General features: G+C 45.2%; 2 pseudogenes; both read right to left on the bottom strand.

Annotated features, from left to right (window-relative positions):
- Window positions 1-2,152: 2,152 nt before the first annotated feature.
- LOC125514030 lies at window positions 2,153-7,223 on the bottom strand (annotated as a pseudogene).
- Window positions 7,224-7,393: 170 nt separating this feature from the next.
- On the bottom strand, window positions 7,394-16,418 carry LOC125514032 (annotated as a pseudogene).
- Between the last annotated feature and the right edge of the window lie 771 nt (window positions 16,419-17,189).

A 17,189-nucleotide genomic window follows, 5' to 3' on the forward strand; every position in this document is an offset into this window, starting at 1 on the left:
CGACATCATAGTTTAGGGGGAGTATGTTAGGATAAACCATGTATATGGGTGTTGTGCAGGCAGCCGTCGCTGGCTAGCTACATGCATGGCGGGTCGTTTAGAGCTGGCCGTGTGGACGTTGGAGGTTGCGCAACGGCCGCATAAGCATCGATGAGTTTGTTAGCAGCCAAATCCTGCGGTCTCGTGGAGAGATTGCATGAGTGGTGTACGTGCGCCTGCATGTAGGTAGATTAGTTGGGTTAGTGGCCAGGCATGGCGGCTGGCTAGTGTATGCGTTGAGTCTTATACTTGGCTATATAAATTGAGCAAATGAATGAGAAAGGCAGCCGAGAGGACTGGGCAAAAATGTAGTGTTTGTATGACCAAGGAGGAAAGCTCTCGGCAAAGCTGGTGCTGGTGTCTTTCACTCCTTGGCGTGTGCGTGTGTATGTGTTAAGTTTTCTCATCATATGTGTTCTTGAAAGAAACTATAAGTAAGAGTTGTGTGAGAAAGAAGAAGAAGCGGAGCTGCGAGGAGGCGGCGCCAACAATAAATATTAACTTTGCCGTAGTGCAGATTATACGAAAAATATCCAAAGCTGAATCACCCCAGTATACAAGCTAATACTACAAACGGAGAACAACAATAAGGGAACATTTAGTTTGTACTGCCACCTATATGCTGACATGTTTTCAAGATTCTTACCATATAACTACTCTCTTCGTCCATGAATAAATGTACATCTAGCTTTTATCTTAAGTCAAAATTTTAAAACTTTGATCACCTTTCTAGAAAAAAGTAAAAGTATTTATGACATCAAATTAGTACCACTAGATTCGTTTTGAAATATACTTTGATAATATATCAATTTGATGTCATATATGTTACTATTATTTTCTATAAAATTGGTTGAAATTTTAAAACTTTGACTTAGAACAAAAGTTAGATGTACACTTATTCACGAACTGAGGGAGTATGTATGATCGCAGTAGAAATTACGAGATCGGTGACTCACCGCCTATCATCCGAGGCAAAAAAACTAAACTTTTAAGATTGTTAGCTCATTCCAGATTTATTTTTGTGTGCCAAGCCATATGTGAGGTTCAGGGTACAAATGGAAAATGGCACGGCTTGGAAAACTAGAGTTCCATAACAAGTATTACATAGTACTACGTGAAATTAATGAACTAGTACTACTCTTTGATAAAAATTAGACCACATGGTATTATGAATTGACGATTTCTATGAAGATCAATCAAGTTAAATTTTAAACTTGCAAAGAAAAAATAGTGAATAAGAAAACATAACAAGCTTTAAGCCGCTTCTGATGTTCCAATTTCTTAATTACTTCAGATGGTTTCACCACTGCAGCTATTGCCACTTTCCAATTTTTAGAACACCTCTGATGAAAAGATCATTACAAGCACATAACTGTATTTAGCCTTTCGCAATGGCCAGGCATCAAAGCAATATTTATATTCCTGTTCTAGCTTTAATGGAGCTCTATAATAACAAGAAATTAGATAACCATAAGATGATCAGATCAACGGAGGAACAAATAAGACAGCATATTTTTATGTATCTAGCTCAATCCTAATAATAGGAACAATGTTACCGCAATAACGTACCAAAAGTAACCGGAACAAATACGAGCGAAACAAACTAAATTGACTTTTTTGCTTGTGCAATGTAGATAGGGCATATTACCTGCAGTATAGAAATTCCTGTAGGGATAAAAGGTGTCAAGACATATGTTGTTTCTTTTAACAATATGTTTGATCTGCATCGAGTCAACTTGGAGTGTGAAGTTGCCGGTTATAGTAGTGAGAACAATCACATTTGCATCCTCATCATACCCGACGAAAAGTGCAGAATCCATTCTCCTTGGAACCATACCCTCGAGTGGAATGGTTTTCTGCAGCAGCACCCATTCGAAAACACCATCGCAGTTAGATTTCCTCTCCCATAATTTGATAGTCAGGTCCAACAAAATAGCAAGACCTAGTCCATCATTCTCCATCTGTAAGAGCTGAAAATACCAGTCGTCGGTTCCATGGTTTTCTACCGGCTTTTCGATCAGACCAAGACTTTGCATTTCGAAATCAAACACAAGGACATCACCTCAAGAAATCAACAAGCAAAGTGCATTCCCGACAAGGGTGATGGGCCTTCTTAACCTAGACATTCCAGCTGTTATCGTCATCGTTGAGAAAATATCTCCCCAAACATCAGACGACGAGTCGTAGACAGAACAAACTGCCGGTGTATTGTACTCAGTGCAGACCAAAACCAATTTAAACGGGCTCGAGAAACAATCTCCATGGACATGCCCATCTTCAGCATTGACGCACAATACAGTGCCATGCCAGCCACTGTAACTCCACATTAAGGTACTGTTGAACCCTGGTGGAAAAGCCATGATGCGCTCTTCACCGGTGAGGGGATCCCACACGACGGTCTCGTGCTTATGCATGTTGATTAAGAGAGAGAGGCCATGGCGGCAGCCCATGTATGCTTCATCGGTGTGGTAGCGTATGCTGCTCTTGGGCAGGGAGAAGCGGGCAGCAGGGATGCGGTCAGGTGAGTCCATGGCAGGAATGAAGTTTTTAGCATACCCTCTTAAGAAGCCGAGCAGCAGAGGAGGTTTCCTGTGGTGCTTGCTGAAGCGTTTGAGGAACTGGGGGTCGGAGAGGATGCTGCCCCAGCGCCTGCATACAACAGACGCATGGGGGAGCGAGGACGGCTTCGGAGGGAGGCGGACAAGGATCTCGGTGAGGAGGTTGTCGTCGCCAAGCACCTTGGACACCGGGCCGGCCAGCGACATAGAACGGCGCCGCCTGTTCCGGTCCACACGCGGCGAGCTGGGAATGGGATCGCCCATGGTATGAAAAGAAATGTAATCAATGGACACACATATGCACATCAGGGAAGTTGCAAATTAAACATCCAACATACATATGCACATCCTTGATCAATAGAATAGCATAGCATACAACGAGTACTAATGAATCAACTGGTTTCTCCCATTATCCCACACACATATGCACATCCATCGAGCATATATAATAGCGTACACAAAGTAATGCAGAGGGAAAGGAACTGGATTGGGATTCTTACCCTTGGCCTTGGGGAACCTCAGCAGCAGCATCCATTAGAAGCACCTATCTCCCCACAGCTGCAGCAGGGGAGGATTGTTAGGGTTTGATTAGGAGGGGGAAATCTAGCTAGGGTTTACTTTTACAACTAGGGAAAATTAAGAAGAGAAAAGAAGAACGGAGTTACTAGTTTAGATGGAGAGGGAGAGGAATGAGTAGATTGGGTTGACAGACCTCGAATTGCCGGTGGGTGGCTGTCGGAGACGGGGCGGTGGGGTGAGGTCGCCGGCGGCTCCGCTCCTCCTTTCTCCGCTCCGCAGCTTTTTTTTTAGAAACTTCTCCGGTCCACAGCTGAGAGTGGGAGTGGGGAACGACCACTATAGTAAGCATAATTTTTTTTATTTTGTGAGATTATTTCATTTTTGGAAACCATGGTTTTTAGGAAAATCATGATGTTTGTTGAAGCATCAATATTTTCTTTCCATTTTTTCTTGTGATACCAGATTTTAAAAAAACATGAATATCCTTATATTTCTAAATTTTCTTTTTTTTTATTTTACTACACTTTCTTGTAATATATTTCAACGAGTTGTTTTTGCACAGTTTATATTTCTCAAAAATACCCCCCCCCCTTTTTCTTTCAATTTTGTAAAATTTATAAATCCCATTTTGATCATTGTTTGACCAAATAACTTGACTTTGAGAACTATTTTTTAGTTTCTTCATTTATTTATTTTTTAACACAAGAAGGCGCCAAGCGCCAAGATATCATTCATCTCAAAAGCATAGTACAACGTGTATTACATATCCTTGGACCTGAAAGTTATGAAGATGAAGCAAAGTTGGGCAACAAGAATTGCTTTGAGAGGAATGAGTACAACTAAGGACAGATTATAATCTTGAGTTGAGAACCTGATGAGCACAATCATGAGCTATTCCATTGATGTTCCTGTTAATATGGTAAACAGCAGTTTGGATAGAAAAAGTGTCCTAAAGAAAATTGCTAATTGGAGTGCGACACATCCAGTTGATCGAGTCATCATTGATTTTCCTGTAAGCAGCCATCTTGGCCAACAAGAGATTATCCGTGAAGAAAGTATTATTTATATGCCAAGCATGTTATTATGCTTCTTCCAATTGATGTACCACCAACACAGCAAGATTCACAAACTACTTAACCAGTACAGAGTTTCAACTACTTTACTTAAATTTTTGATTTTTGTGTAGTATTATGTTGTAATGAACTAATTGACCAATACACAGTAGTCTATGAGTGAATCTATCTCTCTTTCTTTTTTCGCGATGGAGACTGAATTGAGGTATTCAACGTATGCTGTTGAAGACTGCATGAACAAGAAAAAAAAATCTACAAGGTCAGGTCGAGTGCAGGCTACGACATTGTGAATGTCATGTCTGTACTGCAAGGAAATTGAGAATGGAGCATGGAGCAGGCCAGCAGGGCATGGCTCAAAGGTCAAAACGTATAGAACTGAAACTGTGCTAAAAAAACTGAACATCACGGCCAAACATTTTAATTTTGACAGCAGCAACGATCGAAGGCAGCATTTTTCTTTATGCGCGCGTAGCCGTAGCCCCAGAGGCCAAGTCATAAAACTCTTTGAAGTTCAAACAAAAACTGACATCATTTTTTTTTTTGATTAGTCTCCTCCAAGAAAGAGCCAAGTCAGTCTAACCCAATTAGGCAAACATCTCCTCTGAGTTCAAACAAAAACTCTTTGAAGTTCAAACAAAAACTGACAACATTTTTTTTTATTTGTCAGCATTTTCCTTGCAATCCAGAAATCCAACTAAAGTTAATAACAATGACAAGTTATCGGTGGCGAATATCCAGACACCGGAATATAAAAGTGTATGCATCAAGCAGGGGATACTTTTGAAAGTACTGAAAACATCATAGCAGGGGATACTTTTGAAAGTACTAAACGGTCATATTGTAACCCAATAATGAAGGTTGAAGTAGGCAACTGGGGCAGGGGTTACAAGCAACGAGCAGGAGCAGCCCAGTCCGTTAACTAAAAAGAGCCCATGGTTCTATCTATATCTGCACTTTGATCATCAGCAGCCCAACATGCAGCACGCAACTGTGCCAGGATTCAGTTTGATCATCATCAGCAGAAATCTAAGTTCTGTGTCTGAAATCTACATCCAGGCCCCTCCCTCCAAAACAAAAAGATCTACATTCAGCTACGGTCATCGGCCGGCAGAAATCTAAAGCCGAAATACACGAACGACGTCGGAAAGAAAGATGCACACAGAAAAATGCAAACAATGGTCAAGTTGTTGGGCTTTGCTTGACCAAAAAGCTTGCTCGGAAGACATAAAGGAAACGAACCACACATACTAACTAACCGAAAGATTCCAAAGCAACTACCCTACAGATATTAGGAAATAATAGTACTCAGCTAAAACCTACAAGTCCACTTCACAGGCAACCAACACACTACATAGAGGCTTAATTTCAGCGTCGGCCATGTCAGCCGCCACAGCAAACAAACATGGTAGAACCTACAGCAGAATGCCGTTTCCACGTCTCGGCTCTCAAAAACCCACGGCACCTGCACAACAGTCAACATCGTCAGTCAAAAACCAATGTGTACTAGACATCCTCGCTGAGAAGCCAATCAAGTCATATATCACAATTGTGCATGATTGCAACAATAAACATCGACTCATTTACCCGCTGGACATATACAGCAATATACAAAGATGAATCGTCTCAGCATCATTAGGAAAAGCTAAAATCAGCCCAGCAATAGAAGAGCAATCAATTTGTAGTTTGTACTGCACACTACACATCATCAAATAGCCGACATGTTCTGAAGCTTTCTGCTACATAAGTACAGACGATCGCAGTGCAAACTAAAAGTTCATTGACTCAATGCCTCCATCAGAGGCAAATACTGATCTTCCTAATTATCTAGTCATCCAAAGTTTACTTCATGTATCAAGTGCATATGAGAACATCATGAACTACAAAGAGAAAGATCACGTATCTAACTCATCAGTATGCTTTTCTGGAATACAAACAACAGTTAGAAAATTACCAAATTCATGCTGTAGAGACCTCAAACAAGAGAGATCACACGTCATCTTATTAAATACCGAACAAAAGGATATAAACAGAGCAACAAAAAGAGATAAAGTTACATCACCTGTTCATGAACCAACAAAGCCATAATAAGAATGGTAAGATTGTTTACATGTTAAAAAATGCATTTAGTGAGTTTGTACGAATTATGACCATAAGGCCAAAACAAAATATGCACAGACTGGAAAACCTAAGTTCCAAAACAAAGCATTACATAGAACTGTGTGGAATTAATGAACTAGTACTACTACTCTATAAAACTAGAGTACATGGTACTATGAATTGACGATTATTATCAAGATCGATCAATATAGATTTTAAACTTACAATGCAAACTAGTGAATGAGAAAACATAACAAGCTTTAAGCTTCTAGATGCGCCAATTGGTTAACTATTTCACATAGCAGATGGTTTCATTCCAATTGGATGAAAAGATCATTACAACATAATTGTAGTTAGCACTTAGCAATGGCCAGGTATCAAAGTAATAGTTATATTCATGTTCTAGCTATAATGTAGCCTAGTACAAATAAGAGTTTAGATCACCGTAAGTTCACCAGATCATCAAAAAACAAACAACACAATGTATTCTTATATATCAAGTTCAGACCTTACTCATAGGAACAATATTACCGCAACCACATGCCAAAAGCAGCTGCATTGAATACGAGCGAAACTAACTAACAGAACTATTTTGCTTGTGCAATGTAGACAGGGAGGTATTACCTGCAGTATAGAAATTCGTGCAGGGATAACAGGTGCTGCACCATATGCTGTTATCACTTTCAATATGTTTGCTCTGCATCGAGTCAAGCTGGAGCGTGAAGTGGCCAATCATCGTATAGAGAACAATCACATTTGTGTCCTCATCATACCCAACTAAAAATACAGAATTTATTTTCCTTGGTAACATCCCCTCCAGTGGAATGGTTTTCCGCAGCAACACCCATTCGACAATATCATCAGAGTTAGATTTCCTCTCCCACAATTGGATGGTCAGGTTCAACAAAACAGCAAGGCCAAGTCCACCATCCTCCATCCGTAAGAGCTGAATTGGTCCATCTGTATCAGGGCAATCTACCGGCTTATCGATCACATCAAGGCTCTGAATTTTGATGTCAAACACAAGGATACCACCTTGAGAAATCAACCAGCAAAGTGCATTCCCGACTAGGATGCTGGCCCTTAACACAGAAATATTATTTGTTATCACGGTCGAGAAAACATCTCCCCAAACACAAGATGCTGAGTCATAGACAGAACAAAATGCCTGTCTATTGTATCCACCGGAGCAGAGCAAAACCAAATTAAATAGGCTCGAGAAGCAATCTCCGTGGACATGCCCATCTTCGGCATCAGCACACAACACCGCACCATGCCAGGTACATAAATGCCCCGGTAAGGCGTCGTCAAGCCCTCGTGGAAAAGCCACGATGTGTTGTTTCCCGGTGAGGGGGTTCCACCGACGATCTCGCGCACCCGGGCGTTGATTAGGACAGCGAGGCCGTGGCGGCATCCCATGAAGGCCCCGTAGTCATTGTCGGGTGTGCAGCTTTTGGGCAGCGACAAGCGGGCGGCAGGGATGCGGTCCGGCGAATCCATGATGGGAGTGAAGCGCTTAGTATACCTGTCAAAGAAGCCGAGCAGAGGAGGCTTCCAGTGGTGCGTGCGGAAGCGTTTGTGGAACAAAGGGTCAGACCGTCAGAGAGGATGCTGGCCCAGCGCTTGCATACGGCAGACGTGCGGGGCAGGGAGGACGGCTTGGGAGGGAGGCGGGCGAGGATCTCGATTAGGAGGTTGTCGTCGCCGAGCACCTTGGACATGGAGCCGGACGGCTGCACGGAAAGCGGCAGCCTCCTGCCGTCCACACATAGTTCAAGATGGCAATGGGGCCCCGAAACCCGCGTCCCCGTGGGTTTTTACCCTATTAGGGGACGGGGATGGGCATATTTTCATTCCCGCGGGGCTGTTGTTGGGCACATTATACAACCCGACACGTTTCGTGGGTTTACACCTGTTTCGGTAGTCCCCGAACCCGAAACCCGGCAATACCCATAAATTACATTATTTTTTTACCACCATAGTCATCTTACCCCCGAAATCTTAGAGGCCTTGATGTGTTCACAAGATTGGATAAGAAATAAATATAAATGTGTGTCTTTCTTTACATATCATCATAAAGTTTATCAATATCTTGCTACAATGTTTCATAAGATGTTCATTACTACTTATTTGATTCTCATAGATGCTGACAATGAATAAGGACAAAGCTTTTGGAGTTGTCTTCAAGACATTCAAGAGGGAATGCAGGTGAAGTACAGGTACTTGCAAATTTCATATACTAATCTGCATATTTTTCTCATGTTTAACTTTAGCTTGAGCGAATTTTGATCTTCCCTAGGACTTGGCATTTTGATTTGGCATTGGAAGATTTGAAGATAGTCGTTTGGAGGCTTGGAGATGTGAAAGATGCCATGATGATTTCAACTTTAAAGTGATTTGTGAACTATAAGTTCTATATCAGAACTTATATAGCTGTTGAACCATCTACTATTGTTTTTTGTTGAAATTTACTCAAGTTATGCTGCTGAAATGTGCTTGTTTTGCTGCTGAAATGTTATTCTTTGTCGCCACTATGTTTGTTTAAATATTTTGATTTTATCGTGGGTTCCCCGAAACCCGATGGGTTTAGGGGACGGGCAGAAAACTAGCCCCTCACACGGTGATGGGGACGGGGACGGGTTTATGATTTTCTCGTGGGGATGGGTTTGGGAAGGCAAAACCCGATGGGTTTCGTCCCCGTTGCCATCTTGACACACAGTTGTCCAGCAATGGGGTCGACCCTGAAACAGCAATGAACATATCAAGTCAATGGACTGATTTCTTCAATAAGGGAAGTTGCAAATTAAACTTTCAACACACTGAACATATGTATATCCATGATCCATACAGCATATATAGCATACAACAAATAATCAACCGGCTGAGATGTCTCCCATTATCCAACACACACATATATGTACACCCATCCAGCATATATACCATACACAAAGTAATGAGGAGGGAGAGGAAGTGGATGGGGAATCATCATCTCAGCAGCGGGATCCATCATCATCACTAGTAGAGTCGCATATCGGGTCGATCGGCATAATAACTACTTAACCAGCACAGAGTTTGAACTTTACTTAAATTCTTGTTTTTGTGCAGAATTATGTTGTAATGAACAAAATGAACTATGCACATTAGTACTATGACCGAACTATTCTCTTTTTTTTCCAATGGAAACTGAATTGAAGTATTCAACGTATGTGTTGAAGGAATGCATGAACAGGAGAAGTAATCTACAGGGGCAGGCCAAAACGTATAGAAGCACTGTGTCAATGAAAACTGAAACTGTGCTAAAAAAAGAGAGAAACATCACGGCCAATATTCGGCCAGAAGATCAACATCGCCGTAGTGGTCACCGGTTGGCTGTCTCGCCCGGCCGCTGCAGTCCCTATTTTTCCTGGAGGACCGACTTATTGGACAAATGTGGGAAATGGCAAGTCCAAGATCTGGAAGATATCTTCAGTTTACACTGGACAAGAAAAATCTCTATGACAGATCCAGAATAGGATTAGCATTTAAGAAAAATCAGTAATTTTCTCCAGTCAAACAAAAGTTAAAATAAAACTCAAACGCTCATTTTGATTCGTCTCCTCGAAGAAAGAGCAGGTGAGTCTCAATCAACTAGAACCAGGCAAACATCTCCTTTGTGTATCTTGGCCTTGCAATCCAGAAATCCAACTACAGTAAATAAGCATGACAAGTTATCGGTGACAAAAATTCAGACACCGAACCATATAAATTTGCATCGGTTTTATCGACCGTCCAGAAGGACCCCCGCGTCGCCCTCCTCTGGCGACACGGGGGGCGATTCCCAGCGACACCACCGCCCTCCCCTTCTCCTCCCTCGTCGCGCGGCCGCCTGAGGCGCCGCCCAGGGTGGACCTAGAAAAAAACTTGAGAGGGGGCAAGAATGTATGGCGATATACCAACAAAATATGCACCCATATGAACTACCACATATGCCGCTATCATACAATGCAACACAATGCAATGTCCTCTGCCTCATTGTACCGCAACCAATTACCACGTATTGATCATGCTAATCGCCATTAAAATGTTGATTGATCTTCCAACCCATGACGTTATAGGATGAGGCTCGCGAGTGGCGACCCTCTACATTAAGTATTTTCTTCTTATATCATCATACTGATTGGGATTGTAATATGCAATCCTTTTCCTTTTAAACGGAACTCTAGAAAGATTGTTTTTTTAGAGAAAAGCCATACCCGGCTTTATAAATAAAGCAACTCTAGAAAGATTGTTCAAATCAACTAATTCATGTATCTTGGTAGTTGTTAGATTTTGAAAGAAAAAAACCCACTATGGCTGTGCCAAAAATTGAAATGTTAAATGAATTCCTAAAATTACCACACATCATACATGAAGTTGAATCGTCTTAGGGACTACGAAATATTAATAGATCATCCCAATTGAATTGCAGTTGCTCTGGCCGGACTAGACTATTTTACTCATCACTAAAATGTTGTTTATACAAATTTTGTATGTTTCAAGAAAAATGTTCCAACTGGCTATTCACCCTAATCAGTAAATTATACATATGAATTGGTGAGACTAACATGATTTCTAAGATAGAAATCACACAAACAAAAAAATGAAAAGAGAAGAACCTACGTGACGTATACGGCTTACCTTGATGTCAATTAAAATTAGGGAATTGCATATTCAAGATTTAGGGATGGAAGATGTGCTGCGGCGCCTTAATGCAAGACCAGGAATGATGAAGGACGACAAGTCGGCAATTATCGGCGGCAAGCTGACGGTCGCGTGAACGGCTAGGTGGGCGGCAGCCAGGTTTCCGCCTCCTGCGTGGCGGCGGCGAAACCTCCTGCGTGGCGGCGGCGTGCGGGTGTATACAAGTTAGGGATGCAATGAGTCTAATGAAAATCTGCGATCGAGAAGGCAATGTGTGAAACGTGTACAAGCTGTGGGCTGTAGCAATTCTTATTCTTTGGTGGGATGATTCCTCAGAGTTTAGTTAGAATCTGTGGGCTCCTAAAAATACACGAGAAAATGGGCTGAGTGGGGGCAGGGTACTGGCCCAAGTGGGGGCAAACAAGTACACGCACGATCAAGTATACGTGGATGAGAAAATCGAGTGGGGGCAGCTGCCCCCACAACCTCTAATGTGCGTCCGCCCCTGGCGCCGCCGCCTCCAGTGATGGCGGCGGCGGGGCGTTTCCCTTAGGTCTTTTCTTCCCTCTCATCTTGGGAGCATCTAGCGGCTGGAGGAGGGCCGAGGGAGCTTCGATCTGGACTTGCGGGCGCGGCGACCTAGGGGTGCGGGGCTCCATGTGTAACGCCCTCGATGCGGCTATATCTCCTACGTGTCGAAGCACGACTTAGAGGCATAACCGCATTGAAAGCAATGTCGCAAGAGAGGTAATCTTCACACAACCCATGTAATACATAAGGGAAAGAGATAAATAGTTGGCTTACAATCGCCACTTCACACAATACATGAATAAAGCATTACAACATCCAAATACAAACAAAGTCCGACTACGGAACCAAAATAAAAGAAGAACCCCAAATGCGACAAAGGTCCCCGATCGACCCCAACTGGGCTCCACTACTGATCAACTAGAACGAAGCAACACAAAGGACAAGATCTTCATCGAGCTCTCCTGAGCTTGGTTGCGTCATCTACACGGTCTCACCGGCACCTGCAAGCTGGTTTTAGAAGTATCTGTGAGCCACAGGGACTCAGCAATCTCGCACCCTCGTGATCAAGACTATTTAAGCTTATGGGTAAGGTAAAGGTATGAGGTGGAGCTGCAGCAAGCGACTAGCATATATGGTGGCTAACATACGCAAATGAGAGCGAGAAGAGAAAGCAAAGCACGGTCGATAAAAGTATGATCAAGAAGTGATCCTAAAACAACCTACGTCAAGCATAACTCCAACACCGTGTTCACTTCCCGGACTCCGCCGGAAAGAGACCATCACGGTTACACACGCGGTTGATGTATTTTAATTAAGGTCAACTTCAGGTTTCTACAACCGGACGTTAACAAATTCCCATCTGCCCATAACCGCGGGCACGGCTTTCGAAAGTTCAAATCCCTGTAGGGGTGTCCCAACTTAGCCCATGACAAGCTCTCACGGTCAACGAAGGAATAGACCTCCTCCCGCGACATTCCGATCAGACTCGGTATCCCGGTTCTACAAGACATCCTCGACAATGGTAAAACAAGTCCAGCAAGACCACCCGATGCGCCGACATCCCGATAGGAGCTGCACATATCTCGTTCTCAGGGCAACACCGGATAAGCAATCCGTACAACTAAAACCAGCCCTCGAGTTTCCCCGAGGTGGCGCTGCAAGGGGCTCTAGTTTGGACCAACACTTAGACAAGCACTGGCCCGGGGGGTTTAAAATAAGATGACCCTTGGGATGCGCGACTCCCAAGGGAAAAAGGCTAGGTGGCGAATGGTAAAACCAAGGTTGGGCCTTGCTGGAGGAGTTTTATTCAAAGCGAACTGTCAAGGGGGTCCCATTATAACCCAACTGCGTAAGGAACGCAAAATCCGGGAACATAACACCGATATGACGGAAACTAGGGCGGCAAGAGTGGAACAAAACACCAGGCATAAGGCCGAGCCTTCCATCCTTTACCAAGTATATAGATGCATTAATTAAATAAGATATATTGTGATATCCCAACAAGTAAACATGTTCCAATAAGGAATAACATCTTCATGTTCCAACAAGGAACAAACTTCAATCTTCACCTGCAACTAACAACGCTATAAGAGGGACTGAGCAAAGCGGTAACATAGCCAAAGAACGGTTTGCTAGGACAAGATGGGTTAGAGGCTTGGTTCAACAATATGGAAGGCATGATAAGCACGTGGTAGGTATCGCAGCATAGACATAGCAAAAGAGCGAGAAACTAGCAAGCAAAGATAGAAGTGATTTCGAGGATATGATCATCTTGCCTGAGATCCCGCAAGGAAGAAGAACGAGTCCAAGAAGAAGACAAACAGACGTAGATGAACGGTTCCTCACAATACGACGTTATCGGAACCAACCCGAAGAAGCAACACCGGAAAAGGAGCAAACAACATAGTAAACAACCAACACATGAACATGGCATGATGCACAATCAAGTATGATGCATGTCCGATTTAATGAAGCATGGCATGGCAATATGCACAAACAATACTACAAATTAAGTGGAGCTCAATATGCAACTCCGTTGCATATTGACGAAACACCACGTGACTTATTTGGTTTGAACTTGTTTATGTACCCAACAATATTAAATGTTGTTAAACATGGCAAGAGGGTGAAACATAATCAAACTACCTATCTAGGCAAGCTTAAATGAGGCCGGAAGCAACGAACAACAATTCCGGTAAATCCTCATATGCATATATTAGGTTTGGAACTGTTCTGCCCTAAACACAATTTTAGAGTTATTAAACATGCAAAGTAAAGCCACCATGTTAAACTAGACATTTTTCTACCCCATTTACATATAAAGTTTGTTACAAACCGAGTTACGGTTATTTAGTTATGAAATAAATCATTTTAGCAAGTTATTAAGAAAATTTAAACAAACAACATTTTAAACATGTTAAACATGGATGAGAGTGACATATTATGAAACTAGATGAATTTCTAAGCAAGTTTCATATATAAATTGTTTTAATCCGATGCACGGTTGGTGAGTAATTATATGCATAAACTAGAGGGACTAATCTATAAAACAGCAGTTTTCTGGAAAATAGCTAAATGCAGCAGCAGGAAAAAACACGCAACGGGCTGAATCTGGTTGGCCCAACAATGCACAGGGTCTGGAGGGGGGCTGCTCACTTCGGGCTGAGGCCCAGTCGGGGAAGGGCTTGGCAGGCCGGATCTGCAGCGCTGGGCCACGAAGCGAGACGCGCCAGGAGGGCGCCGGACTTGGGATCGGGACGAGGCCTAGCTGGATCCACGCGACGAGGAGTCAACGCGGGGCGCGGCTTCGTCGTCCTCCTCTCGAACGGAGGCAGCGCAGGACTTGGGATCGAGCGCTCGCGAGGCAGGGGCCGAAGACGAAGCGGCACGGCTGGACGGCGGCAAGGCAGCAGCAGAAGGCGGCGTCTGGCGCGATGCAGGGGACAGCGAGGGGGACTTGGGCTCCGGGAAGACGCCGGTGGGACGTCAGAAGCAGCAGAAGAGGTCGGGGATGAGAAATCCATGGCGGAGGCGGCGAGATCCGGCGGTTCCCGGCCGGGTCTGACGCGAAACTGCGGCGGTGGTGGACTCTGGTAGAGCATAGGCGTCCATGGCGTCGGTCCCTGTGAAGAGAAACGAGAGAGATGAGAGAAAATTGAGAGAGAGCTTGAGGAGATGGGAAAAGGCAGGGAAAGGGAGAGGCGACGGGGTCCTGGAACGATCGAGATGGGAAAGGGCGGCCGGCGATGCTGCCCCTGTGGGCGCGTTGTCGCAACGAGCGGCGGGCGCTGGACGCGTCTGGGGACGCAGAAGCGAGGGGATCGAGGAACGGGGTGCGGTGGTTGGTCGGGCACTGAAATTGGGGAGAAAGTGGGCGGCGGCGCTAGGGTAGGATCCCTAGAAATTAGGGTTGTCCAAAATGGACTAGGGATAGACTACATATATAGTAGGTGGGTTGACTTAGGGGTATACCGTCCTCCGATCGCAATCGAACGATCGCGAATAAAATAGCTAGGAAGTCCAAATAAAAAAACGGTGACATTTTGTAGACGTTTGAGGATGATCCGGATCCAACGGTGACGACTGCCCGGGTCGGGTCCGGGACAATTTCGGACGCGCACGTGAGGGGTCCGATGCACTGCGCAGAGAGGGTTAGGCTGGGTCTGGCGGATTGTGAAGAGCGGGTTGGTCTGAGAGAAGAGGGGAGAGATGCAGCCAGGCACGGTTTCCGGAGACCGAAAACGTCCGACGTTAGACCGACTCTAATGTCGCTATAGTTATCCGTTGGGCTATCGAACGAACTCCGAATGCGATGAAATTTGGCAGACGGCCTACCTACAACATAAGAACACCACATGCCAACTTTCAACCCATTCCGAGAACATTTTCCGGCCATTTATAAAATAATAATACGGACATGCCGCGGGCGCATGCAAGTGTGTCTGGGCTCAGAACGGACAACGGAGAGAACGGGGAGACCGGGACAGATGCAAGTTTTGAAAACATGACGATGCAATGCGGATGATGACATGGCAATATGCAACACGCAAGCAAAATACAAGGCAACAACATCGAATAACTGGAAGACACCTGGCGCATCGGTCTCGGTGCGTTACACCATGGCGGGCACTGGACGGGGGCTGGCGGCGTTTGGATGCTCCGGCGCGTGGCTAGATGCTGCGGTGGAGGTTGATTCCTCTTCCCAGATCTTGCTGGGGCCTGGTCGCGGCCGGCGGCATCCCGGTCCGATGCGCATCAGGCGTGCGGCGGCAGGACTCCGCGACCAGCGAGGGCTGGATCCCGGGGCGGCGGCCCCGGACGTCGGAGGACTGTGTCGGCGGCTGTGGACTCGTGACAGTCGACGCGGCGGCCCCGGACGTCGGAGGACTGTGTCGGCGGTTGTGGACTCGCGACGGGCGATGCGGCGATGCGGCAGCTGTGGTGGTGGACGATCCGTGCACAAGACGCTTGATGGAGGCCATTGGAACAAATCTGGGTGAACACCTACTCGCGGCTGCTGCCGAGGCCGGCGATGGCGGCACTATTCGGTGTCGTTCCCTTGTTGAAGGCATCGCTGTTGAGAAGTTCCAGGCCACTATCTGCTACCTTCGGGGAAAACCCTAGATCAGTAGATTGGATAACGGCGGCATTATTGTGCCGTTTACCTCTTGTGGCGTCATTCTTGGAGGTGTACACGGGCTTGAGGGACCAGTGGATGGAATAATTGATGGAGCGGTGATTCATCCTGCACATTAATGGTGGCGATTCTCGGCGGCGTGGCGCAGTGGAGACTCGGTGCCCGATGTGTGGCATGGGACTCGCGCAGGAGGGTGACATTATCCGGCGTCGTGATGGCGTCGATGAAAGAGAGGTCGGGCTTCATCATCGCTATCTTCACCTTCTGCACCTTCATCACCAATATCTCCCCCTTCTCCACCTTCATCGATACATTCCCCGTCTACGTCTCCAGTGATTCCACCTCTTCCCTCCTTTCCTTTTCATTATACTCGCCGTCCACGTATTGTGGATGAGTCTACTGATGTGCCCACTACTTTTGGTGTGTCATCTTCCTCCTCTCAACCGACTTATGGTCTTCGTTCTCGGCCTTGTCCGCCCCCTGACCGATATTCCCCTTCTCGCTATGGTCTTTCGATCGTTCTTGAGCCGACTTCTTATCGAGATGCTATTATGCATCCTGAATGGCAGTTTGCGATGGCAGAGGAGATTGCTGCCCTTGAGCGCACCGGCACATGGGATCTGGTTTCTCTTCCTCTCGGTGTTTGTCCCATCACTTGTAAGTGGGTCTATAAGATAAAGACTCGCTCTGATGGTTCTCTTGAGCGTTATAAAGCTCGTCTTGTGCGCTCAAACCAGGCACGGGGGGCTTGCTTAAGGCCATAAAGAGAGCGACGAAGACGACAAACCATGCCATCAGGAACAGAATACCCAGGTGGTGGCTGCATATAAACCTCCTCACGCAACTCACCATTTAGAAAGGCATTCTTCACATCAAGCTGAGACATGGACCAATGGCGAACAGAGGCCACGGAGAAGTGTACGAACAGTGGTCATATGGGCCACGGGAGCAAAAGTCTCATCGTAATCACGACCATGCTCTTGCTGGAAGCCACGAGCCACAAGACGAGCTTTATAACGCTCAAGAGAACCATTAGAGCGAGTCTTTATCTTATAGACCCACTTACAAGTGATGGGA

Source organism: Triticum urartu, chromosome 6, assembly GCF_003073215.2.
Source record: "Triticum urartu cultivar G1812 chromosome 6, Tu2.1, whole genome shotgun sequence".
Lineage (NCBI taxonomy): Eukaryota > Viridiplantae > Streptophyta > Magnoliopsida > Poales > Poaceae > Triticum > Triticum urartu.